At 39.7% G+C, this 27925-nt stretch overlaps 1 long non-coding RNA gene across 1 annotated transcript; it reads left to right on the forward strand.

The window, feature by feature from the left end:
* On the forward strand, window positions 1-27913 carry LOC140943823 (uncharacterized). The gene is made up of 3 exons (XR_012166637.1): window positions 1-163; window positions 24938-25181; window positions 26898-27913. It is a non-coding gene; the product is annotated as an uncharacterized lncRNA (long non-coding RNA).
* The last annotated feature ends 12 nt before the right edge of the window (window positions 27914-27925 follow it).

Below are 27925 nucleotides of genomic sequence, written 5' to 3' on the forward strand. Positions count from 1 at the left end.
TAAATCCGACAGACATAAATGCTGCTTTTCAACTGACCGACTAGTGTCCTTTTCTGATCTCTTCCCCCAGTCAGATTCGAAGTGGCACTGTGAAGTTTGGATGTTTCAATAGCTGGAAGTTTTAAGGATCGAAGAATTATCATTGTGTTACGCACTTCAAACTGTAAGTGAAACTTATTTTAAAGTATTAAGCATTCTATGAATCAACGCCAGTTGGGAACACGTTGGAGAAGATTCGGTACAATGGAACTGAGAAACGTGAAGTCAGTTGCAGAGATACTTTTATTAATACATTGCATTTCCCTTTTTTGTAAGTACCAAAAATTTGAATACTTCAAACGAATAGCAACTAAGCAGTTGGAGGCTTTGATGTGCTCAAAGGTTTTCCTTCTTGCCCTCTCTAGTTCATGCACCTTTTAAAATCTAATTACTATACATAGTGTATATCTGCCAGCTGTACGAGCACAAGAGCCACGGATACATTTGACTACAGCTTAACAGGCAAAATAGATGGCGAATGGCTTAATTTCGTCATCGTTTGGTCATTCAATTTGTTCTTTGATAACTGAATTATATTATTAAGTAGGGTAAAAGGGGTGGAAGCAGAATAATGTAACGAGTTCTTTACTTTTTTTATCTTGGATGGAAGCTTGTTTGTTTGCAACTGCCACGCAATAGTATGCACGCAGTCATAAGATTTCGTTATAAACCTGAAAAAAGCGTTTAATTTCAGTTGATCTGGGGTTACAATCAGTACTACTCGCCTCTAGGGAGATGGCGTTTTCGATTCCCAAGCCCAAGCGCGCAATAGCTTTGAAGAGCGAGGTTAAAGTTAGTGGCTTGCCTTGCAAACGGCTAAATTAACCTTTGCGTAGTTCGATAGTCAAAGTAGAAATCATTGTCGGACACTTGTCCGTCAGAGAACACAATAGTGTCCTGCACTACATTTTGCGTCATATCAAATTCGTTTCTGCATAATTCAAGGACTGTCTCAGGTGGATCGAGGACAATAGGAAAAGTAACTCGCGCACCGTTAGAAAACGACCGCCAATGACCACCAATGACTTTTGGATCAATGCTTGTCGTGCTGGGGTACGTCTTGTGTCTTAAGAATCGCATTTGAAAAAAGCGTTGGCAAAAAAATAAATACAGAATTAAAGGAAAACTTCACGCGATTTGCTCCGGTCATTGACATTGGTGCAAGTGGAATCCAGTTGCAGATGAAATAGTTCGACAAGGCTCTTAAGTGCCATTGTCTGAGAAAACCGGGCAGAGGCCACGGATCGAGGTGAACCGATTCCTTTCATCTTTCGGCTGTTTTCAACCTTCATTGAGACAGGATGAATGGCAGTATTCTTAAACTTCATCAGCTTTTAGTTTCCGAGATCAGACCACCCCCCCTAAAAACCAGCCGACAGCAACTGAAAATACGTTTAATTTAGATGCTTAACTTCGGCAAAGCGTAAAATTTTTTCTCGCGCTGCAAATACCTCCAACTTCAGGATACTGTCATTTCGATAGACCTGCTATGATTCTAGGTCATCAACGGCCACTTCCAACCATTTATCAATGTCTCAAAGGCAAAATAATTTGCACATAGAAAAATTTTGAAATATTATTTGCTTGATGAACCACTTTTTCAAAAATCGTTTTCTCACAAAGGCGGCAGTTTGTGAGGAAATGAAATACTTCTTTGTACTCATTATTACCCCTACTATACATGTAAAAAAACAGAAGTTTGGGACCTGGTAAATTACAAACGTTGTTAACGAGAGTTAAAAGTCCATTTTATCGCCAATATCGGGCGAAAGGTCATGTCACGGAAAGTTTGTCACGCATTCTAAATTGACCAAGACTTAAATAAATCTTACTGAGAAATTCGGTACATTACAAAATACAAAATTCAGCTTTTTATTAAAAAAGAAAGTTTATAAAATAAGGCTATCCGTCAAACATCAGCATTCTTTCTTTGAAAACTGTTTCCGTTTTGTTTACATTTGCGCGATGGCACAACGCCAGTTTTACAGTCCGCAGATTCTTCGGGAAAAAATAATAAAAAGTAAAAAAAGTCTTTCGTGGAATTTTCGATATCAACTTGGCTATTAGAATGACGGCTGAATTCAACTGACAAAAACTTTGACATATTAATTTTTATGGGGCTCTCTTTTAGAGAAACTTGAATAAGTTTTCTTTACTTTTTTGGATTTCACCTGTCAGTCATCCTAATTACAAAATTTTCACACACGCTTCGGAAAATATTCATCACTTTCTGTCGATGTTAAAAAACGATAGCATCTTCAAAATGGGTTGCTCCTTTTTTCCCGAAGATTCACATTGTGGACCTGCACCGGGAAAAGAGGATATTACTATCGTTCCAGTAAAGTCGTGTGCGAATAATATATTTGACCATCTGTCCGCACTCGGTGTAAGTGGAAAAACGCAAAGTGGAAATACGCAAATTGTCGAAGCTGAAGTCCTTTTTAACCGTGGCGGTTTTATCGCGCCCAGCCAAAAACAGGTAGACGAATTGACTGAGTGCCCACGGCATAGATATCTCTTGACCTATGGATGGCCGGGTAGAAAGCGATTGACATGTTTTCATCCTGATCATCTGGGAAAGCTCACGAAGCAGAATAATGCTCGACGCGTCAACCTGGAAATGTCGAGAAGCATATATTTCTTAGAAAACCATTCAGTTCTACTTGGAGCAGGTATGAGAAAACATTAGTACATGCATTGATAGAACACTTCTTGCTGGAGAACATTATCAGTGACTTACAGTTATCATAACTGAGCTTGGGTAGCCTGTGATTATACAGAAAGGATCTTATTTTTTTGGTATCTTGAGTAGAAACCCTAGTTTATTTCCATCACGACTGTGTAAAGAGTGAGAAAGGAGTGAATGTTCCTTATTTTTCCACCCCAGCATTTTTTGTGAGAGAAAACAAAATCAGGACACGTTATTTATTTATCTATTAATTTATTTTGCCTTGGCCTCGTTAGTTATATGTACAAAGTACAGAAAAAGACACTACCAGATACGATAAGTAAAGCAACTTGAGACAACTGTAGTGGTAAGTTCATACTACCTTGATTAGCAATTTTACATTACAGTTAAATTTGAAAAGCGAATGACACATGTAACTAAATCACATAAATAAAGCGCATAGTGGTTACCGTGTGGCACTAAATTTTTCTCGTGGATGCTAAATTTTGCGGGGGTGCTTTGCGGGGACTATGTTGTGAATTAATGAAGACTTAACAGCAAGAGAGGATAAAGGGGACAGAAAAGGCATCCCCCATACACACCCTATTCCACAGGTAATTCGTCTCGAGTTATTTTTAACACCACAGATCTCAAGGGGGATTAGACAACAGCCAATCACATAGCGCGAATGTGTTCTGCGTGGATGACCCACGCTCAGAGGCACGCATCCTTCACGAATTGACGCAGAACAAAAGGGCGGAAGACGAGGAGATTGATATTGCTATTCGTTTTGTCGACGAAAACGACTGCAGAGAGATTTCTCCTAAAGCTGTGCCAGCGAAACGGAAATGTAAAAAAAATCGCCCTTCCTCTCTTGTATAGAGCTAACAGTACAGCAGAGAAATCCTTAACACACTGAATATTCTCTCAGGATCATTTATAATTTACAGTTTGAAGAGAGCAATTTCTGGTTTGATATTTATTCTTTTATTAGTCTTTTATTATTCAACAAAAATAACAATTGGCGTCCTACTTGCTTTATTGTACAAACGACCGGCGAAATTTCTCATTTTATTAAAGCACTGAGGTTACGACATGTTTTGCACGGCGTTTAGTCATGCGAAACTTCCACGAAACATCCACGCAGCGCGCGGGGTAACTTTATCCCGATTCTAAAAATAACTCGAGACGAATTTCCTATGGAATAGGGTATGTATGGGGGATGCCTTCTCTGTCCCCTTTATCCTCTCCTGTTAACAGCTATTTCGAGAAAGGTTGTCGGAAAAAATGTGCACGCGACAATCCTGAAAGGTTTGGGATATTATCAATACACTGATCCTGACACTGTAGCTGTCAAACCTACTTTTGTTGCCTTTCTTTAGCACTCGCAAACATACCTCCATGGCCTCTCTCGTGCCATTCTTTCAAAATTTCTTTAAAGAACAGTAAACTCAAAACCACCCACAACTATACCTTTCGGGATTGTCGCGTGCACTTTTTCCGACAACCTTCCTCGAAATAGCTGTATACTCTTAGTAAGTTGGCGAAAACAATTTTGTGTTAATTGCATTAATGTGCTAATGAAACTGGTGGGACAAACAAAATCAAAGGAATTAGTAAGCTCAACAATTTTGAGTTTACAGAAGAGGGAATTCGCATTTGGAGTGCATACCAAATTGGTCCCGGAAAACTGGTGTCGTGTGAAGGAATGAAACCACAGGGAAAGACTGGATTGAAGTTGTTACAACCTTTTGGGGCAATAGCCCAGGCCCAAGGCATTTTCAACACGAGGCCCACTTATAAAGAGCGATCCGCCAAAAATAAGGTCTGTGTGGTAAGGTTTGAAAACGAAAACGAAGCACAAAATCATATGGACACTGGAGTTCATAAGCTTGTTTTGGAACGTGAAACACTTTACGACAGTGTGCGAAGAAAATGGGCGCAGCATGTTACCGAAATAGCTTCCCAGACGACTCTGAGCGTGCCAACTACATCAACCCGAGCGCTTCGTACAAGCAACGGAAATGAAGCTCCCACTTCGCAGGGTTGGGCACTAAAAGGTCAAAAAACTGCTACTGAGACCTCCGAGAACGTTAAAAGTTTTTTGATTGCAAAATTCAATGAGGGCCTTAGTGGCCAGAAGGCAAATCCGTCAGAAGTCGCAAAGGAGATGCAGGAAGCTAAATACTCGAATGGTTCACCTGTATTTTTGCCAGAGGACTGGAAAACTGCACGGCAAATAAGCAGCTTTTTTTCCCGACTGTCAGCATTAAAGAAAAGCAGTCATGTCGCTTCAGTAACATTACGTGATGAAGAAAATGTCGATGAAGAGGATCTTAGGAGCTGGGAAGGTCACTTAGAAGCAGAGAGTATACGGAAGGAAGTGTACAGTGCAGTGGATCTTCAACACCCAGTTTATTCTGAAGGCCACAATATTTGCTTGATGGCAAAAGAAAGAAAGCTTAAAAATCTCAAAGTGGTAGACCTAAAGAACAGCTGTACAAATCTTTCTTTGACGACCACTGGAAATCAGCAAAGAAAAGTTACCTTCATAAAAGCCATTGAGGAGTTAGTTAATTCTTGTTCATGTAGCAATTTGTTGTAAGACATCGACTGTATCGGGGTAGATTAACTTGAAACAGTATGAGAGAAGCCTAGATGACTCAGTCAGAGACCAGTTCAGTGGTGACGCAATTTTTTACGATTGCTATTACGGCATTTTGACATCGTATATAGTAGTTAAGAGTGTGTATTAAGGACACCTTAACAATCGCTATTTATGTAAATTTATGTAAGTTTATTTATTTACATACGCCCCTAATTAGCCTAAATATTCAGTAGAGCGATTTTCGTATAACCTTGAAACGAAAACAACAAAGGAACAGAAATAAAGCGGTTTGATTAGTTTATCGAACGGATACAAACGCACGTGACTTTTGGCTGGTTAAGCAAACGCTCGGGTAAAAAAAGTTTATGCCCGAGAACTTTAAGAAATCAATGAGATACTTCGCTTTGATGTCATACTGCAACAAGATTGGCCAATCAAACAATGCTTTCTTCCCTTTTATTGGGTTTTCTTTGGCGGGAAAACGAATAGTCCATGTTTCGATCTTTTCATCCATTGGCTTATAAAACAAATAACGAACACTTATGAAACGATTTTCAAGGTCATACGCAAATCGCTCTACTGAATATTTAGGCTAATTAGGGGCGTATGGTTAACCAAGACCTTCTAACCCGTTTTTTATAACCTTTTGACTTAAATGAGGGTAAGGTATGGCTTGTTATTAGAAGCGGGCACGATTGTTTTCCTTTTTTTTTTTTACTGACCATAGATAAAGGCAAAACTGTGGATAACGAAATCACTAGGCAAAACAGCGTGGCAGAGTCTGCCCGGTAGACCCCTTCGTTCACCTGCTAGCTAGGTCAATCCAACTCACATGAAAATTACAACAAGGAAGGTGTTTTTTAACCTCTGGAGCCCTGTTAAAACGCCGCGGTTTGCTAAGGCTGGTTTAATTGGTTGCGAATAAACCAATCACCATCTGTGGGATTGAGCGGTGTGAACTTGGATATCCCTAGCTAGCTTATCCCGCCAATCGATTTTTATGTTTTAGCTCAAAACCATTAAATTCGTAACCTACGTGCGTCACAATCTCCGATGATCTCCTCATGCGCCTGCTTTTCTGGGAAAAGTTTTTTATTTATTATCCAAGTGTTCGGCGGCGAAAAAAATGTGGATTTCTTTTATCCAATCATTAATTTTTCATTCTGAGGCCCCCTCTTTATACATGGTTTCCATGTGGGAAATTGGCTTGCCTTGCTCTTCCAGGCATCTCGGCCATGGCTGCCATGTCTTAATTTGGTCATGGTTAAGAGGGTATGTTTTTGCGAAATAGTTTTTTATTCTCGGCACTTATCCTTCGTTTCAGTAGCTGATAAGAATAAGTACATGGAAAGGGGTTTTATACGACGGAACATGTACCGAGTTCATGGCGGTCTTTTTGTTCAGTATCAAGAATTATGCAATTTGATACCGGCATCATTCACTTCTGCTCGAAACGGGTTCCACAATTCGCTCGCATTATGCGTTTATTGTTGTTGTTGTTGTTATTTTTTTTTTAATTCCTTTTTGTATGAATAGAGATAAATGTTCAACGTTTTTACCTTTCTGACCAATAAACAATCGAGGAGTTAACATTTCTTTGAGTAATGTTAATTATGTGCGATCAAACAGTGCGTGACAAACTGGCCGTGACGTGACATATCGCCCTCATCGGTGATAAAGTGGACCTCAAACTATCGCTGACAGCGCCTCTAATTTACCAGGTCCCAAACTTCGGTTTTTTTACATGTATAGTAAGGGTAATAATGAGTACGAAGAAGTATTTCATTTCCTCACAAACTGCCGCCTTTTTGAGAAAACGATTTTTGAAAAAGTGGTTCATCAAGCAAATAATATTTCAAAATTTTTCTATGTGCAAATTATTTTGCCTTTGAGACATTGATAAATGGTTGGAAGTAGCCGTTGATGACCTAGAATCATAGCAGGTCTATCGAAATAATAGTATCCTGAAGTTGGAGGTATTTGCAACGCGAGAAAAAATTTTACGCGTTGCCGAAGTTAAGCATCTAAATTAACCGTATTTTCAGTTGCTGTCGGCTGGTTTTTAGGGGGGGTGGTGTGATCTCGGAAACTGAAAGCTGATGAAGTTTAAGAATACTGCCATTCATCCTGTCTCAATGAAGGTTAAAAACAGCCGAAAGATGAAAGGAATCGGTTGACCTCGATCCGTGGCCTCTGCCCGGTTTTCTAAGACAATGGCACTTAAATGCGAACTGGAAAACTTGTTCCTTCCCCCGGAAGTTGTTCCTTTCTTAATACTAGTATTGCTCGGGTATGGTAGATATCAGTGCGGAAGACTTCTGAAAGAGCACACTTAAGTCAGAGATACGTGGAAGAATCAAAAATATTTTGTTAAGTCAACGATGATTTCCGGTTGGCCAAGGCCAAAGAAAAAAAGAAACTACAGAAATAAAAATAACGTAGAAGATAGACAAACTCAGTATGGACACAAACTATTTACAACTAATTGAGTGAAACATTAATAAAAATAAGCGCTCCGAAATGCAAAAGAACGCGCGGATGGAGAAACTTAAAAGCTCTTAAAGAACATTAAAGCGGACTGAAATTGTGGTATTTGTAAGCTTGTTACCCTAAACTAAAGTTTTCCAAATTTCTTTTTTATCATTATTAAAGTTTGATGTAAATTCCTGCTTGGGAGGTACATTTTTGAGACAAGAATGATTGATGTTGATTGTTGTTGTTTTTTTTTTTTGTCATTCACGTCAAGTAATTTCTCGCTAACGTTAACGTTCACAACGTATAAGACAGAGTCATTGACAAAATTAACAAAATAAAGAACTAGACAGCCGTCACACAACCGTTTTAAAATAGTGCTACCACTCATCAGAAAGTTAAAAATTCCCTCGCTTTCCCCTGACTTTTCACTGACTTTTAAACAGTTTTCACTGACCTTGTATCAATGAGAAACAATCAATGCTTACATTTGCTCCAGCTTTTTTTGCAGGCCATCGATATTTTTCTCTTCATTTTCAACGTCTTTCCGCGACAACGAAAACCACTGACCTCAACTGCTACATGTGTCAGGCGTCGAGTGTCAAATTAATCGTTTTGCTTCCTTTGCAGCATATTTTTCATCTTTTCCGAAAGAAAATGCATTTCAAAGTCTGGAAGAAGACTTATGAACTATAAACCGGAAAACAGAATTCCCTGACTTTTCACTGACTTTGACAACATCAATAATTTTCCCTGACTTTTTAAAAAATTCCCTGACTTTTCCCTTGACCGATAGCAACCCTGCAATTAAGAAATACCACAAAAAATAAATACGGATAGTGTGTCTTTTAAGACTGTCAAAACGGTCGTCTATTCTAGCCGCTCACATGTTCACTTCCCGGGGTTCACTTACGTACGTGGTTATTTAATAACTCAACCGGGCGGCTACTCCGGAATTCCTCCTCCAGTTTTGGAACGGAATGACAGAGAACTTTTAAAACACCCCCACAATCTTGGACAGGATAAAAAAAATGGCGCATGTTTGGTTTACGCTAGGGTTTATCCTTCCTTTTCATTTATTGTTTATAAACGGTAGTGTTAGTGGGCCTTAGCTTATGTTTTGCTTTCCAGTCAGCATCTGGCTATTAATTAGGGACAATGAAGTTTCTAACATAGAAAACTTTGCCGACGACACTACTCCACAGGTTAAAGTACCGTATTTATTAGATTAAACGCCGCGGCGTTTATTAAATTTTTCCAATGCGGCGTTTATTCAAGGGCGACGCTAGTTCGAGGGCGGCGTTTATTTCGAAATCACTTTTTTTTTAATCACTGACAATAGTTATTGTAAATAGTTTGTAAATATTACGTAATATAATGGTTCCAATATCTCCCTTTTTTTGCTGAGATAGAATCGTAAATGTCTGGATGGTGTAAATTACCAAGTTGTACCGAGGTTTTTCTTATTATCCTCAAGTAAACACCGCATTCTTCTTATTACGTGCGGCGTTTATTCTAGGGAGGCATTTATTGGTAATTTTGCTTCCTGCGGCGTTTGATCGAGGGCGGCGTTTATTCGAAGAATGTAAGAATGAAATAGATTTTTTTCAGGAGGTTGTCAAACAGTTTTTCAATTGGTAACAAGCGGTGAATTCATTTACAACATTCGCGGAAAGCCGTCTCATTTGCTTGCTGGAATATTTTCATTGTTTTTAAGCTCAAAAATAATAAAAAATATATCATATAGTTATGTGCCGCTCCAAAAGGTAAGGTTTTTGTGCCGTTTTGGTCTGAAAAAGGTTATAGTCTTCGCCCATTTTGGCCTGGAATCGGGTATGGTTTTCGAGGGAACTACGGGAGTGTATGAACGCAAGAGCCATAATGGGATGGCTCTTGATGAACGCTGATTTATCATTTCATTCCAAATGAAGAAAGAAAGAGAAACATACGGAATCGAAATGGATTAAACCGTGAAAAGGCTCTCTGTTTCCGCAAACAGAGAAAGAAATCTTCTTTTGTCGCTGTTCTAATCTAAATAATGATGACATAATTTTTTAGATCACCATGAATTCCCAGGAGTTCCCACGGGTTGTTTTGGTTCTTGCCCTTTTAAGGCATACTTCACTAGAAGCCGAAGTATTTTTGTAGCTACATCAATTTAGCTTGGGTCGCCAAGCCGCCGAAATCCAAGTTCCCCTGACAAGGAATCCTGAATCCAGTACCCGGAATCCGGAAAGTGGAATCCATTCTTGGATTACCTCGGAATACCTTGCATGGTTGAACTCGGGGTTCATGTGTTTCTTTTTGGGTTCGATTCGCGCGGAGTGCCGTGTTCGCCTTTCTTGGCTCTTAAAGTGCCAGTTATGCAGGTTACGGGATGTGGTTTTACAAAAGGCAATAAACGTTAGAGAAACGTAAATATATGTGCAAAGGCAGAGCGGCTTGGATTTCAGTTAGCGTAGCGCCTCTGACAAAAACAATCCTGGTTTTCCTTTTTTTTTTTTCTTTTGTGGCGGTTAGCCTATGATAACAAACTATCATCAGCCACCAGTATTCACCTAAACTCGTGCAAACGCAGATGTATTTCCGTCGCTTTCTCTGTCCACTCGAAAAGCAACAGCCAGAAATACGTCTCGATCTGCGTTCGTAGGCGGGTGTTCACATTTCTTGGGCAATTCTAACAACAATTCTTTCATCACCATCGAAGTGGCTAAAATAATAATTGAGCCAAAAATTGAGAAACAGGATCAGGATCACGCAAGTTTCCTCTTCAAAAATGTTAGGGGTTTCCTCACAAAGCAATAATAGTTTCAATGAGCATATCAAGGTTAGGATACAGGGAACCAACAAGTGCCTTCGCGTGATTTAGTGGTGTAAAGAGGAATGCCAACAATCAGATATAGGTACGTTTTTAGATCAATAGTTTACCGAAAACAATTTACGGCTGCGTCAGTGAATAAACAACGGTCTAAGTTTTCTACAGCGAGGGAATGAGCGCAAATACTTATCTTCGCGCTATTCAAGATCTTCAGGAGGCCCTGCCACCCTCTGTGTCTTTCTCTCCCTTAAAGGTCGGGTCAATACCCAGCAATTTAAGAAGAGCTTTGTTTTATCAATAGGCGCTATTTTAAATACAAAGCGTTACTCTTTATATTAATCTAAATCTAATTATGTATTCAATGTTAACCGTTAACTGTTTAACCCTTTTTTAGCTTATCGAAATGTAACTTTAAAAGTTAAGCATAATAACCTTTGCTCAAACAAAGCCTACAACGGACTAACTGGCGCGTCAGTATGTCGCCTGCGCGCAGACGCACGTCTCACGCGCGCAACAAAGGAAATAGGAGACGTCTACACATAGGCAATATAATATGTAGACTAACTACAAGTAAGAATAGGCTACTTTATTATTACATTCAACAGCTGTCGAAAAATTGTTAGAGAAGTAGCTGCAATGAAGTAGGGGGCTTAAGCAACCACGACTGCGATTACAGCTTAAAAAGTCGCACTTCTAGAAAGTGAATTCGCTCTGTTTCAAACTTCATCGCCAATCTTCAACCTGAGGGTTCTTTCAACTTGTCAAAGGTCGGCGAATTTTTTTGGAGTTAAATTCCAAAGGCCTTATCCAAGTCTCAAAATAAGAAAAAAATAATGTTTTTTTTTGCTTACGTCATCCTTAAAACGTGAGGTTTTGTAGGAAGTTGGATTCATGTTGTCAAGGACCGATTACTGGCTTCTTTGCGGTGACGTGCAGCGACGTGGAGGAAATGTAAAAAACAGTGTGCTGCTCGTGCAAACTTGTATTTTCCCCGGGGGGAGGGGGGTGGGGGTGAGGACACTTCCTTTCGTAAATCATATAGTTATGTGCCGCTCCAAAAGGTATGGTTTTTGTGCCGTTTTGGTCTGAAAACGGGTATAGTCTTTGCCCATTTTGGCCTGGAATCGGGTATGGTTTTCGAGGGAACTACGGGAGTGTATGAGCGCAAGAGCCATAAGGGACCGGTCATTATTTATCACCTGGGGGGGGTCGGAGGATTTTGAGCTAAACACGATGAAATTTAGCCGATCCCCCCTTTAAATGTTATTTTATTGAAGTGATCCCCCCTCATAACTATATATAATTTTGGTGATCCCTCCCCCCCATGTCTTTGTACCCATATTCACCTTTCGAAGTGTATATTTAGTGTTTTAAACGTTCATATACAGGTAGTATTTCTAACTATGATGTACTTACAGCATAATAAAGCCGTTATCGCGCAGTCTTTTTTTAAAAGTGTCTCTTGATCCGTGTCTTTTTCTAGTCTGGATCCAGACATCTGAATTCAGTTGACATACAAGCAATCTTGCTTAAAACTGCAAAGTGCTTGAAACTGCAATCAGTGCTTGAAACTGCAAAGTTACTTTTTTTAGAGTGCCAAGTAGCAGTCCGCCAAGTCCCTATCAGCAGGTCATATTTAGCGACAATTCGGCCATATGGAAGGGCTAGGATCGGAAACTTGACCTCAATCGAGGTCGCGGGGCAAATTTTCGGTTCAATCGAAGAGAATGATAGAGTTACTCCTGTAGATAGCATCAATGCTGACTTTGCTAAGAAACTAACAAGGCGTTTGCATCTAGACCCTTTGCTATGGCTACTAGAAAAGGGTATTTTTAGCACGACCCTAGCAAAAAATCTAGAGCAAGTAGCGGCCATTTTAAGGGCACAAAGTCCAGGGTCAACCTGCCGAAGGGGACTAATGTTGCTGTTGAATCGGATGACGAGGCTCAAGAGGCAAATGAAGTTGTTGAATGGGATGATGAGGCTCAAGATGAGGCAGATGAAGTAGTTGAATCGAATTTAGTATAGAGCTGACACAGTACGCCCATTCCTGGAGAGGCGATAAATGGTTTATGTTTAAACAAACACGCTTTTTACAATGTTTCTGTTATCAGAAGTTTATATAGTTCACAATTTAGAATTCACCTGTCATGTTTAAAGATGAATATTAGCTAAGTCATGAGCACGTTATAAAAGGAAAAATATAAAGCGTTAAAACAAAGCTTTCTCGATATAAATTGAAATGCACACATTCGCCAGTGTGACAGACTTCCGTTTTTAAATAAAGTTGTGTTAATAGAACAAATTGAGATTGCAAATGCCATCATCTCCCAGCAGAATGGGCACATTTATGTTGTACGGCTTTCAAACTGGCATTGTTCAAGCAAATTTGAGTGGTCCCCCCTCTGAATCCTTCTAAAATTTTCAGTGATCCCCCCCCCTTTTGAGCTCTCAAATACGACTGATCCCCCCCTCTGTTCTCCTAAAATCAAGTGATCCGCCCCAAAATCCTCCGACCCCCCCCCCCCCCCCCCCCCCCCAGGTGATAAATAATGACCGGTCCCTAATGAGATGGATCTTGATGAACGCTGATTTATCATTTCATTCCAAATGAAGAAAGAAAGAGAAATATACGGAATCGGAATGGATTAGCCCGTGAACAGGCTCTCTGTTTCCGCAAACAGAGAAAGAAATCTTCTGTTGTTGCTGTTCTTATCTAAATAATGATGACATAATTTCTAAGCTCGCCAAGAATTCTCAGGAGTACCCCACGGGTTGTTTTGGTTTTTGCCCTTTTAAGACATACTACACCAGAAGCCGAAGTATTTTTGTAGATAGATCAATTTAGCTTGGGCCGCCAAGCCGCCGAAATCTAAGTTCCCCTGACAAGGAATCCTTAATCCAGTACCCGGAATCCGGAAAGTGGAATCCATTCTTGGATTACCTCGGAATACCTTGCATGGTTGAAGACTGAGTTTATGTGTTTCTTTATGGTTCGATTCGCGCGGAGTGCCGTGTTCGCCTTTCTTGGCTCTTAAAGTGCCAGTTATGCAGGTTACGGGATGTGGTTTTACAAAAGACAATAAAAGTTAGAGAAACGTAAATATATTTGCAAAGGCAGAGCGCCTTGGGTTTCGATTAGCGTAGCGCCTCTGACAAAAACAATCCTGGCTTTCCTTTTTTTTTTTTCTTTTGGCGGTTAGCCTATGATAACAAACTATCATCAGCCAACAGTATTCACCTAAACTCGTGCAAACGCAGATGTATTTCCGTCGCTTTCTCTGTCCACTCGAAAAGCAACAGCCGGAAATACGTCTCGATCTGCGTTCGTAGGCGGGTGTTCACTAGCCTGTGCCAGGCTCTCAGATAGTATCGTAGGAACGTATTAAAACGAGCAAAGCGAAAATAAGACGCGCACGACTTGGGAAAGGGTGCGGTGGCGGCGGGATCCCCAGCCCCCGCGCGTTTTTTACATTTCTTATTACTGAACGACTTTCCACCACCATCTATGAGCCTGGAACAGGCTAGGTGTTCACATTTCTTGGGCAATTCTAACAACAATTCTTTCATCACCATCGAAGTGGCTAAAATAATAATTGAGCCAAAAAATTGAGAAACAGGATCGGCGCCATCCCCAATAAGCTGACAAGGTATATGGTCAAGATGCTTTTGTTTTGTTTTGTTTGTTTTTGCTTGTTTGTTTGTTTATTTGTTTGTTTGTTTTTTTCTCAGATTGAGTTTATTTTTTTGCGTTAAAAGGTTCTATCGTTAGTAGAGTGATGTTGGAAAAGTTATTTTCCTTTTATAGCTTGAACCATTTTACGTCATAATGGCATTTCATTTGCAAGTTTATAATGAAAAGTGCGAACGTTGTAAGCTGTATATATTTGACTACATTATAGTTAGACGGATCACCTATGGAAGCTCCATTAATTAAAAGACGATTTGTCCGAATTGCGGGAGTTAAATTTGCCAAAGCTTTGTTTTCATTAAGCAATACGTTAACTGATGTCATACGCGATCGGTGGTATTCCTTTGAACTTTGTTGCTCCAACGTGCAGATCGTTAAAAACTTAATGGCCTTAATCTTAAATCACATCACAAAGAAGTGGGAAGAATCCAATTTTAGAATTTCCAGTACTTAATTTATTACAGATCTAATCTTTCCTTAAATTTAAAAATCAATGGAATATTTTATAATGAACAGGGAAATAAACTGATAGTTTACAATAAAAATCTACCAGATAAGACTGTGACATGTGCGACTCCGGAACAGGTTACCGCGTCTCAAGGCAATTTCCCTCAACTAATCTGCAGCTGCATGAATCAGAATAGATACGATACTAGTAGGTTATTTATTTCTAAAAATAAGTTTCTGGAGGCTGGATATGCGACCAGTCAACAGAGTATGCAATGACAGTACAACGGAAATCAGGGTGGCATGGCTTACTTGCTTGAAGAAGATCAGGAAACCACACACGAAAATAATTTATTGCGGTTTTCAATTTGCCACATGATAGCTACTAAGTTCCCGGAAGGTTACTTAATAGAATTACTAGAGTCGCACATTTTCGGATTTTTGAGGTAAGATACGGTTAGCAAACCGTGATACCAGAGTTTTTGTACTGTAGGTGAAAAGTAAAGTGTTCTTCATTCAAGTAAAAAAAAAAATTATGATGACCTATTAAAAGGATTGCATAAATAGAGAGTGACTAAGTTGAGATCGCGAAAATTACATTTGCCCAAAAGTGACTACAATGGGGTCTACAATAGGCCACAGAATATACTATAATGGGGTAGGGGCTCTGAGAGGCCAGCGGCACATACCCAGCAATAATTAACCCAAGTACCCCCACCCCCTCCTCCCGGGGGATCAGTACATTTATCGCAATGTTTTTTTAAAAAAGCCCCCAGAGTGAGTGAGGAGGAAGCCATCTGTTTTTAATTAGTGAGATGTAATTTGTCCATGCAGACGTTACCGTCGCTATTCAAACCCATCTTTATGTCTCATTCGTCCAATTTCGTTGTTGGAAGGTTTTGTCGCTTCGCAGCGGGTAGGAATTTTACCCAAACAGGAGTTATTTTAGTGATGTGGCTGATGTGAATGCTCATATTGTTTCGTCTATATGTATCGCGTGCAAACCTTGCAAATATCGATTCAGTTAAATACTTGCCAGATGGTGATCAAGTCTATGCTATAATGGAAATCTGTTAACAGGGCCACAAATTACCATTTTAAAGACGTAAAAATATTACCGGTTTTTAGTAGGGTTATAATTCAAAGCTTTTTTTGGTTTCTTTTCTTTTCATCCATGGGGGTGCTAAAAATTACATTGATGACGTCCAGGAAAGAAATATACAACTGAACAATTTAAAATTTTTCATATCACTCGTCTGTCCTTTGAAATCACATTTGGTTTAAATAAGGCCCTGTTACTTAAATTCGGACAAGCCACATGACTTTGAGACAACAAGATGGCTTTGAACAGCGACTCAAGCCAGGAAAAATCAGGGGCACCCAACGACAATTTTCCGAAAATATCTGTTCGGAAGACGATTTGAGATCTAGAATTTTCGGAACATTTGTTGTAAAATTTTTTGCTTGCCTGCCTCTCCTAGGATTTTCGAACATCTAAAAACTACTATAATTGCCCATTTTTAACGGATTTTTACCCTCAAAAGGTCACCTAGGATTTTCGGGAGCCTTTTTTCGGGCTGAAATTTTCGAAAAGGTAAGTTTTGATCCCTATAATTTTCGGATCACTAGACTTTCAGCTAGGAAATCCGAAGAGATGAAAAATTTTTAGGGGATAAAAATATGCCTATATCTAACGTTTAAATACTAAAATACGTTTAAAAATGCTATATTTAAGTGGTTTTGATTTATATTCTCGTTGGGTGCCCCTGAAAAATGGCGACAAATGACATAAAGCCACTTGTCAGATCCGGAACTTTACTATGCAGCGGCAGCATCTCTTGTTGCTGTCTCCATCATTTTTGCAACTCTTTCTTCAGTCATATCAGGAACTACCTCAATACACTGTAAAAAAAATATGAGAAACTCCGCCATAAAAATAAATAAATAAATAAGAAAAAAGGTCGCCCATCGATATAACCTGCTTAGTAGGAAATCTACACCGCGGCTGACAAGTCAGACAATAGGGACTTTAAGATCCAACGACGCGGACGACCGGTGAGGGTAAAAGGCGGAATGAGTTTGCGGAATGGCATGTGGCATGGCTTGCGGAATGGTATAATTATATGGAATGTAATATATGCAGAATGACCCGAAGAAATAAATTAAACTGAAAAGAGCCTTCTTTTTTGGCGCCAATCAGCCACTGACAATCAAACAGCCACGAAGGTTCATTGTCGATTAGCCTTTTCCACACAGCCACAAAGATTCTTCTTGCCTTTATTAGTCGGGCTGAATGACAGCACCGATACTACAGTACGAAAGTCGGCCATTGAAGAACAGATGTTTTGGAAGGTCACACTCCCTTCTACTTAATTAATTTTTTCTGCAAAAGATGTTTGCACGATTAACTTTACAGTTTCCTTTTACCAATATTTGTATTTGCAACCGCGTGAGAACTGTTTCTTTTTCAGACGGTGGGTTACGTGATCGTGACATATATTCAGAGATGAAAACGAATCTTGTATTTTGTTTCCTTAGCTGCTTGGTTAAGTTTCCGGCACGCGAAGCTAACAGCTGGCGGAGAAGTCCGAGTTCGAATCCTGGCAGTTGAGTGTGTCTTTTCTTCTTTTTTTCCCCCTTCTTGCCGTTTTAGCATTTTTTCACGATCAAACGCACATTCTCACACAAACAAGGAAGGTGCGAAGAGACGCGGAAAGGCCGAAAGGAGACAGAGAGTAGTTCGCTTCACTCGATTTCTGGATTACAGATTAATGTTTGACTCGGGGCGTTCATTTAGTCTCAAATATGATCTGATCCGTCCACCGTATTAATTAGTAATCCCTAGAATTGTAGCTAGCCAGACTTCACGTTCAAGAAGCGTATATTTTATATATATCCATATTTTACATAATTATAAGCATAATTATGTCATTCCGCAAGCCGTGCCACATGCCATTCCGCAAACTCATTCCGCCTTTTACGGCGGACGACAACGAGAACGTCCAAAAAACAATTGGTTAAATTGGCAAAACAACAACTTCGCACGTGCAACACACTTTTTTGTACATATCTTTCCCATTTTTGCACGACTACGACGTGAAAATGCCTCATTTCGCGTTTTATGGAGGACGTAAACAAGCAACGACGAAATTTTTTTTCTCTTTCTGAGCTTGAATATTGTCCCTTGAAATTCAGCTTCAGGAGGGTTTGCCTACAATTGACAAAGTAAGTGGGTAGGAATAATCGCTATAAAGACTGAAAGAACGCAAATTCTCTTTTTAAGCGACGTTCTTGTCGCCTCCTGTCGTTGGATCTTAAAGTCCCTAATGTGTTAAAAACGTCATTTGGGCGGCGCTAGGAATTAAATGTCACCAATCAGTAGCACTAAAAAAAATTACCCATCAGTAGCAAGACCGGCTTTTTTTTTTTTTTTTGTGCAAATGCAATGCCAATTTCGGTTTTCAAACTACGTAGCCACCAGCAGCATCACCAGTCTCCTATTTTTAAGGCAAGTGCAATGAGTTTTATCTAATGGTTAGTTTGTACGTTGTTTAGTCAGTTATTTTTCAGGTTCCTTTAGTTAATCACCAAGTGTTCAAAAAGTTATTACATTTGCAATCGAAAGGCCCCGAATTCAATTTCCGCCCGACCGCTAGCTGGATTTGTTTTCGCAAGTAGACCCAAGTTCAAATCTCAGGCCACACTTGTAAATACCCAATCTGCCATACGACGGCCAAGTAAGCGCTGCCAACGGCCAGCTCTTCTCTCAGTAACTATGACGACTGCCCCTCCAAATTACGGCTGCTATAACGTCCCGATAGATATGTTACGGGTAAAAATTTGATTTCAGATGCATCTGTCCCAGCTAAAGGTGACTGTTGTGGAAAGTTTCCCGACAACGGTCTTAATAATGGATAATTTGTCAACGAAGATATGTCATTTTTAGAGCGAGTATCGTTTGACCTTGGAATGGTTAAGCTCAAGCATAATTAACTGAAAGCAACAAATGAACATGAATACAAGATTTTGATTGGTTTTTCGAAAAAAATACAAACGCTTGTGGCTCTTGGTTTGATACGGTAGGTTAGCGAGCACGCAACGCTTGTGCAGCTGAAGATCGATTGCCGAAAACTAATTTCCATACTACTCAGTTTGCCAAAAAAGGGCTCGACATTCGAACGATGCCAGCTCCTGACGATGCTTTTTTTTATCTTAGGACTTGTTTACCTGCAAAACTTCAAGCGCTTTTTTTCATCGAATTCCCTGTCGATCGCTTCGCGCTCTGAACTGTGCCAAGAAAACACGTGTATCAGCGTTGGCACGTGTCTCGAGCTACAACTGCTTAACTTGACAGGAAACACGTGAATGTCAATTTATGTCAGCTTTCTTGCGCTGCAAATAACTGTACTTTCACAAGATTAACATGTAAATCAAGTTGTTTTCCACACCGTCTAGCCAATAAATCAACTTTGCCTAAAAATGGCGTTCCTTATACGAAACGTATTTTTAAACATTTTACTATAAAGGATAGACATTGCATTCCAAGGAGTAACAAATATCTCCAACGACTGTTTTTTTGTGAAATGTCTGTTCGGAGAAGCAAAAATTGCCTAGAATTTTCCAATTTTTCCGAAGGAAGGCTAAAAATTTCTAGACGACCGTTCCATTCATGTACAAGTTTCGAAGATTGTCTAACAAATTCCCTACGATTTACGGTAGGTTGTCAGCGGCGCAAGATGGCGCAAGATGGAGGGTGGAGGGTTAAACGCGTGGAGAGTTTAACAGTACAAAATTTTAGAGTTACTTAGTTCTATTTATTTAATTATTTAATTGAAATAGTTTTTTTTATTAGTACCGTATAACCTCCACCCACTTGTAACTGCTCTGTGGTAGTAGCCAACTCGAAAGCTTGGCTCCTTTGGCTGCTACACACTCTTCCTTTTTTATGTTTAATTCAATGTACAGTTAGCTCTGTTTTAGGGCCCGTTTACATGGAGTGGGGGAACCCGGTCTAGTGGGGTTGGTTTCCTTTAGACTGCGAGCAGTCTCTCTTTTTCTTCCGGTGTTTAGCTAGTAGGGGGAGTGCACGCGCGCGCGAAGCCGCGAGACGCGCGAAACGAGGGCCATCAGCCTCGCGCGTGGCCATTTGCGTGTCTCGCGTTTTGCTCGACTGACTACAGAAAAAAGAGAGACTGCTCGTAGTCTAGGTTTCCTTAGGTTTCACGCTCTGGGGGACACAAAACAAAAGAAACTTACCCCACTAGACCGGGGTCCCCCACTCCATGTAAACAGGGTCTTAGTTCTTCCTTTTTTTTCCCTTATTGTTGTATTGTAATTGAATAAGTGTGAATAAATGAACTTGAACTTGAACTTGAATTGTTCGCATTTCTCTCCCCAGGTAAAGTTATTTTTCGTAGAAAAAGGAAAACCTAAAACTTTCGGATTCGAAAATGCGATCATGGAGAGAGGAATAAAAAAAAAATCTTACTTTCTTTATATTTTAAAATGCGTCCCCAATTTTCGGGAAAATAACTCTGAAGCCCCTGTAATTTCGAAAAGACTCAAGTTGCCCTAAGATGACCGAACAAATGAATATTTTATAGCGCTGCTCAGAATGCATTTCTAGAGATCTAAAAGTGCTTTGGATAGCCTAACCGAAAAGCCGTTTTTAATGCATTTAGGAAAAAAACCGTCGTTGGGTGTCCCTGGCCTGTTTAATGTTTGGAAAGGAAAAGGAGGAATTTAAAGGGATTGTTTCACGGCAAGTTGATTTTGTAAATTAAACCACTGTAGGGCCTCTTTGGATAGCAGTTTTTATCTTGTACAAAAACTGAAGGAGTTACCCTATTCTCGGTTTTCACTCACGTGAGAAAGTAGAAATAAAAGTGGAAACCTTTTAATACAGAAGGTCTAGAATCTGGGAAATGAAAGAAGATAAATATACAAAAAGCGTTGCCAAGAATCAGGTCTATGCAATAGTTCATATGCGAGATATTCGGAAAAACGTTTTACCCAAATTTATAAAGCTTTGTATGGAGACGCCATATTTGTGTCCCTTTCAGGGGCACATAATGGCCGCAGGAAACCAACAGAAACATCTGTTTTTGAGTTTTCGTACTTATGCGTGAATTCTTCGCTTGAGGAACTCATAACGATTAAAGCAATATTCATTCTAAGACAAGGAACGTTTAGATAGCAAAATCTCCAAAAAACCGTAATGTTTTTAACCCACATGAGAGCTTTCCCGGCCGTCAGCTAAATGCCGCGTTACGCAAATTCCTGGAAATTAAAGTGTCCTGTATCGCAAAAAAAAGAACCCTTTTGAACCGAAATTTTTTTGTACAAAGGTTTTAAAGTGCTCTAGTATCACATGAAAGTAGAAACGCAGAAGAAGCGATAGTTTCTTAGTTTGAATTTTGGTGACGTCATGTGAAAACCAAGAATTGAACTATCTATCTGGGGGTCCTTATTATCTATGGAACTTGAGAAATTACGTGTGAGTGACGAAGTCACAGCATCGTGTCATTCAAATATTTTTACAATTTAATATATTCCCTTGTTAACTGGGCAAATAGGTTTTCAAAATCTTCACGTTTGTCCAACAGTGCCTTCTTTTTCGTATATTTGCAAGGTTCTTTGTGCCTTATTTTCATCAGTTATTTTCGTGTTTCAACGAGTTTTGTGGCAGTTCCCACTGTTTGAATTTTGATAAATTTTGTGTCAGCACCTTTGCAAGTGACTATTAATTGCCCATCTTCCCTTCCGCCTGCAACTTAAAACCGGAAACTTAAAACTTTACTTTAAACGGTTTGCGGCGGTCTGCACCATCGGAATCCGTTTGCGTTGGACAGTATTAGTAACTAGTAGTCAGACCATCCCAGAAGCCACGAGTGGAAGTCAGTTTCCAGTTTGTTTGTTGTCCGGTAATGTTATGTTTGTTAGTTGTCTCAATGCAGCCAGTCAGTTTAATCGCATCGCTGTTTTAATCTTTGTCTGAGTTCTCAGGGGCACACAACGACAATTTTCGGAAAACATCTGTTCGGAAGACGATTTGATATGTAGAATTTTCGTAACATGTTTTGTAAAATTTCTTGTTTGCCTGCCTCTCCTAGGATTTTCGAACATCTAAAAAATGGTATAATTGCCTATTTTTAACGGATTTTTACCCTAAAAAGGTCACCTAGAATTTTCGGGAGCCTTTTTTCTGGCTGGAATTTTCGAACGGGTAAGTTTTGATCCCTATAATTTTCGGATCACTAGACTTTCAGCTAGGAAGTCCGAACAGATGAAAAATGTTTAGGGGATAAAAATATGCCTATATCTACCATTTAAATACTAAAATACGTTTAACAATGCTATGTTTAAGTGGTTTTGAACTATATTCTCGTTGGGTGCCCCTGAGTTCCTTGGATTCAAATTCCAGTTTAAATTTCTTGCAAATTTGCAGTGCTAAGTTGCATTTCATATCAGACCTTATGCCTTTCGAGTTGCTGAGTTTGGGCTAGTTTGTCTTTCGAAACTACTCAAGCTTCCGCGCCATGCCTTGAAACGAAGCTTAGCTCATTCATAATTTTAGTACTCCAAGATCAGTCTTCAGAGTTCAAAACCATTGAAATGTCGTCAATACGAAAGACTCATGAATTCACAACAATTTATCGGAAAGTTAGTTTCCGCCCTTTCTTCTTCTGGGACAAATTGTCGCATGCAGTATAGATCGGCACTCTTTTGATCAACTATTACTTGTCGATTAATGATTACATTCCAGAGATAATGGGGCTTCAAGGGTTCTAAATCTGTTTTGATCCGTACTAAGGCGTTTATGTCGACTATAGCCACAGCCAGTTAGTTTAAAGTTTGTAAGGGTGAAACGAAGAGTCGACAGCCCTATCATACTGTGTAACTGCTCACAAAGTGATGATCAGTGATCAGGTTTTCGGCCAAAATGAAACCTTCCTTGTAGGAGGCAGCATGGCCGAGTGGTTAAAGCGCTGGAATTGCAATTTGGAGGCCCCGCATTCAAGTCCCGCCCTGACCGCTAGCTGGAAAGCAAGCATGTAAATAGCCAGCTGGTTTGCCTCCGGCAAAATGGTATCCTTCACCCTGTTAAGTTTAATTTGAATTATTTGTTTCAGGCATTTGCTTGGCCCCACAAGCATTAGTGCTATAAAATACTGCCGAGGGTAAACAAAGAAAATTACTATTATAATAATTATTGTTCCTTAATTTAGGGCTTGAGTAAACTGATGAAGGATGTATGATTAGACACCAAAATTCAGTAAGTAATTATGGGCACCTACGGACGGAATCAAATCGTTGGTTTTCTCACAAAATCGTCGCATAGCAAGAATTGTTTTACGTGTTCACGCTACTATGGGCTCAGCACAACGTCAAGGACGACGGAAACGAGAAAATAACAACTGAACGTAAAACACACTCAGTTTTTGGGACAGGTTTCTTTGCCTGCCTTCCACGACCAAGTACGACCAACGTTGTCAGACTTGATTGAAATGGCAATGCGATCGCCGCGACTTCGATTTCGTCGGAAATATCAATACAGAGGATCAGCTGTTCTTTTTTTTTTTTTTTTTTTTCGATTTATGGGTATGCACTGTGCGTACAATGACAGTAAGAGTCAACGTTTCAAGGCTACTGAGGTGGTTAAGTTAAATACGTTGAGATAAATAAAGTCACCTAACCAGCTTTTGTCACGCTACTGATTCTGCCTTATTTGAGACAACCAAAAGTTAGTAATTCAATATTGACCACGCCAATAGTACAGTGATTCATGTCTGTATCTTTCTGGACCTCGAAAAGACTATGAAAAGGCTGTCCACCATGCCTTACTGCTATTACTGCTATTTAAATCGATTATGACGGTATAACTGGCCCCAAAGGAGAATGGCTAATGTCATACCTTAGTGGTCGTGCCTACATAATTTTGTGTTGTAGTGAATGACCGTAAGTTGGGTGAGACATTGGTATGAAGTGGTGTACCCCAGAGGACCATTTTAGGTCCCTTATTATTTTCACTGCACATTCATGACTTTTCGAATTTCGACTCGTTCAGCTTGGCTGAGAATTTTTACTACCACTATGGGCATCACCTATGCTGACAATGATATCAACTGAATGAGCGGCTTAATTTTGGTCTGAACAAGATCTATGTTTGGCTTGAAGGTATCAAGCTCACCTCCGAGAAATCCGTCCTCAGGGTGGATTTGAATTAAGAAATCCAAATCCGGATTTTTTGGATTTCCCTTTTTGTCGTTCGATTGGGAAATCCGAAAAAGGATTTGCAAAACTGTTCTCGTGAATAGCGGTCTTCTTTTTACTAATTATGCGTGTGCATGCAAGACCGCTTTTCCTAAGGACAGTTTTTCAAATCCTTTTTCGGATTTCCCAATCGAACGGTAAAAAGGAAAATCCTTAAACAAATATTTCAGCGTTGAAATCCGTTTTCGGATTTCGCGTTGGATTGCAAATCCGAAATCCGGATTTTAAAATATAAATCCAGATTTCCCAATCGAACGCACCCTAAGTATAGAATTATTCACCAGTCGAAGAGAAATTTCGTATTTCCAAGCAACCATGTAATGTTTTATTTATGATATAAACACCAATGAAATACCAAACCATTTCACTTTAATAGCTTTTTCTGTGAAAGGCGCGATTTATTATATAGCCCGATAGCATCGGTGATCTTTTCATATGTGAAGATAACATGTTCTCGCGCGAAAGCTCACCTGGTACTTCATTGGTGTTTATACTTAAATAAAAGGTATTTATGAACTCTATTTTCGGACATAAGAGTGACCTTAAGATACACCTTTTCTGCCTACGGGTACGGGTAAGCGAACATGCTTGCCAAGTACTTAGAAAAGGAAACCATTATTTCCCAGACGTCATAGTGGCATCATTCTACCCGGTACCCTACCCGTTTCTTCGGGGTAAGAGGCAATCTACGGGCTACGCGTACGGGTAAATTATTCGTACCATGGGTTCCTGTCGTACCCGTACTCGGAAAAGGTGTATCGTAAGGACTCCAACACGATAACATGGCCTCCAGGCCAACACGTTGAGGATATTATATCGATAACGAGAGACACAAATCTCTCTTGACACTTAAAAACTAGAGATAACAACTAATATAAGTAAAAAGCTGAAAAAGCCAACAATTTTCTTTTTCTTTTTCAGCTGAGATTCAAGTTCATCTTCGCAACAGAACACCTGGTAAACCGGAAGAACGATATAGTCGATGGATTCCAAACGACTCTTGACGATCACTTTTTTGTGGTTGATTGTTTGCTGTGATCTTTTAGACCCAGCTCGGGGATATGAGCGACCAGGTCTTACGAGAAGACGAACGCCGACAAAAAAACCTACAAAAAAACCTAAAAAGCAGAAGGCAAGGGGACATGAATTCCTTGCAATGTTATTGGTAAGTATGTACCAGGTGTAACGGCTTACCCTTTTAGATATAATTTTCACAGAAAAGTTACCCTTTCGCACTGATTTAGACTTCTGCAAATGCACTGCCTCGTAAATACGAATAAATCACTAATCCAGAAAGTTTTCTTGACATTTTCGCAGCCACAAAATGCGTCCGTTGGCCCTTTTCGTTCCCTTTACAAACTGAAAAAACAAATTTGCCTTCCCTTCCATAAACTTCAACTGGTGAAATCTGAAATCCCTACCATATTATATATCAGGGGCATGTAGACGACGCAGTCATATATTATCATGTAGAAAACATAAATGGTAACAGAGTCCGCTAATAAGTGATTTATGGCCACATACAATTCTCTAGTAAAGAACAAATAATACGGAGTATAAGGTATTGGAAAACTTCCTACTCTCCCTCCCCACTTTGTACCTCTCAGTTAAACCAAGATTTTGCCCTAAGAGAGAACTTAGTGTTGACATTAGGTTAGGGGAGGGGTAGTGTCAGGGGCAGTGTCCCTGAATCGTATAAGTTCAGCCCACCCACCCCTCTCTTATCACAAGAATTAGTCCAAAGTGAGAATTTAGTTTAAAGTTTGAGTAAGGGGAGGGGTAGGTTGGCAATGTCTTTGAATCGCATGGAGCGTTTTTACTTGAAATCACGGCGGCTATGTTGGTGATCCACTTTTTTGTTACAATAAATTTGCATAGATGACGGCCTCGCGAGTGCACGCGCTCTACGGCATACCGAACCATACAATAGGCTTTTGCATGATGGCGTCATTTTATTACTATGACCAGAATCCTTCAGCGTTTTGCTTTCTTCTGCAAATTAGGACACGTGGAAATGTATTGTTTTACCTACTAAACTTTGTTCTTATTTTTTTTTCTGACAGCAAAAGTTGGCGGCTAAAATGACTGAAAATACTACTCAGAATCCCATGCAATCGGTAAGTAGCATGCTCGCGGACGACTAGTGTTTACTTTATTGCAGACTGAAAAGCGACGCTTGCAAGACAGCTTCGCTAAACATGTCGCTGAAACCAATTTCGCATAAATTATTCCTGGCAATTCTTAATAACTGCCACTCAGAGATGATGCTTCCAATGCCTTTTGTCAGGCAGCCAATCAGAGCATTTTACTAGAACAAAACAGCAGGATACTACTTAACGGTATTCATTATGGGGTCTTTACGCAGACTTCCCTTCACCGTGTAAAGAAAACAGATTATAAAGTTTATGAAAATGGACGCCATCTTGGACTTTAGAGACAATTCCGACTAAAAATAATAACATTGGATGATTAAGCATTTTTTTATGCCAGAGGTTTAGTTTATTTTATAGCTATATACTTTGCTACTTTCGGGGATAGTTTATAGGTTTTTTCTGCTCAAAAGGGAGAATAAACAAACAGACAAAAAAAAGTAAAATGTCTTGACCGCGTTTTAGTAAGACGTCATATCTCAGTAACCATAGCAACCATCTGGCACCAAATTCTGCCAAATGTCTAGGAAGATAGAATAAAAGTCTGCTAAAGAGAAAAGTTCCTCCCTAATGTTGTTTTGGAAAAAAAATCTTGGAAACCTCCCCTTCTCCATCCCCCAACTTCTTAGTCCAAAACAAAATTTCCCTCTGCCGCAACCGCCTATTGGCACTAGAAACATTGTTCTGCCCTCACTTATTTATTCGCTATTTTTTTCCTTTTCTTTGGGTAGAAAACAAATGGGACACGGAGTAACCCTCGCAGGAGCCTTCGGAAGACAACGCGTAGCCTTGAATGAACTTTCGCAAGATGAACATTAAGAACTTATCACAATGTTGATCGCTTCGTTTATTATCGAAACCTTTATAAAAGCCCACGTTCGATATATCAAAATTCTAAGACCACTCCGAGGCTTTCTGGTCATATTTCTAGATTTGGTTTGGTTTTCTTTGTACTCAATAACAAAAGTCTCTTTTGGGAATTGCGAGACAATTGCAATTTTGACCCTCAAGCCTCGGAGTCATGTTAGAACTTTAATATATCGAACACAGGCTACTATGACGTTACTATAAGACCATACTAGGATTTGCAGTCACTTCGTACGTTTAGTTATCGGGGACGAAAGCTGTATTCGATTGTTTGAAAAGAAAATATCGCCTTGTGTAAGGTAATGAAAATTCCAGAATACCGCATATTTTTGCTTTTGGAATCCAGAATCCTAGACTTTGAAATCCAGCTAAGGATTAGAATCAAGAATCCCAAGTTCCAGTGATTAGAAATCCGGACTCCAGTGCCTGAAATCCAGAATTCACATCGTGAATTTGCAATCCACAGTGCGGGATCTAGAATCTAAGGCTGTCTTAGATTTCCTTACATGGGGTAAAAAACAGTTTTGTTTTCAGTTCAGGAACAAAGGAACGGTATAAATTTAGCTGCGTGCGTCGCCCTGTGCATATAGCCCGACTCATTAGCAATGCTACACCAACACTAATGAGTTGAGTGGACGCAGCCATAGCATCTTATGAAAACTGCTCGGAGCTGTTTTCGTTAACTCCACGCACGCTATTGGAAAAAGTGTAAGTTAAAAACGTCCTTTCATTTTTTTTTTTTAATAATAAGGTTTTTACAGAGTTTTGATTGACTTGATTGGACTAGAGTTCTTAAGGCCACTGTATATACCTTCCTTCCGATAATCGGTTGTTTATGCGCCATGGAGATTAAACTTGATTTGCTTCTGTTTTTTTGTAGACCGGGAACAAT

This window comes from Porites lutea, chromosome 7, assembly GCF_958299795.1.
Source record: "Porites lutea chromosome 7, jaPorLute2.1, whole genome shotgun sequence".
NCBI lineage: Eukaryota > Metazoa > Cnidaria > Anthozoa > Scleractinia > Poritidae > Porites > Porites lutea.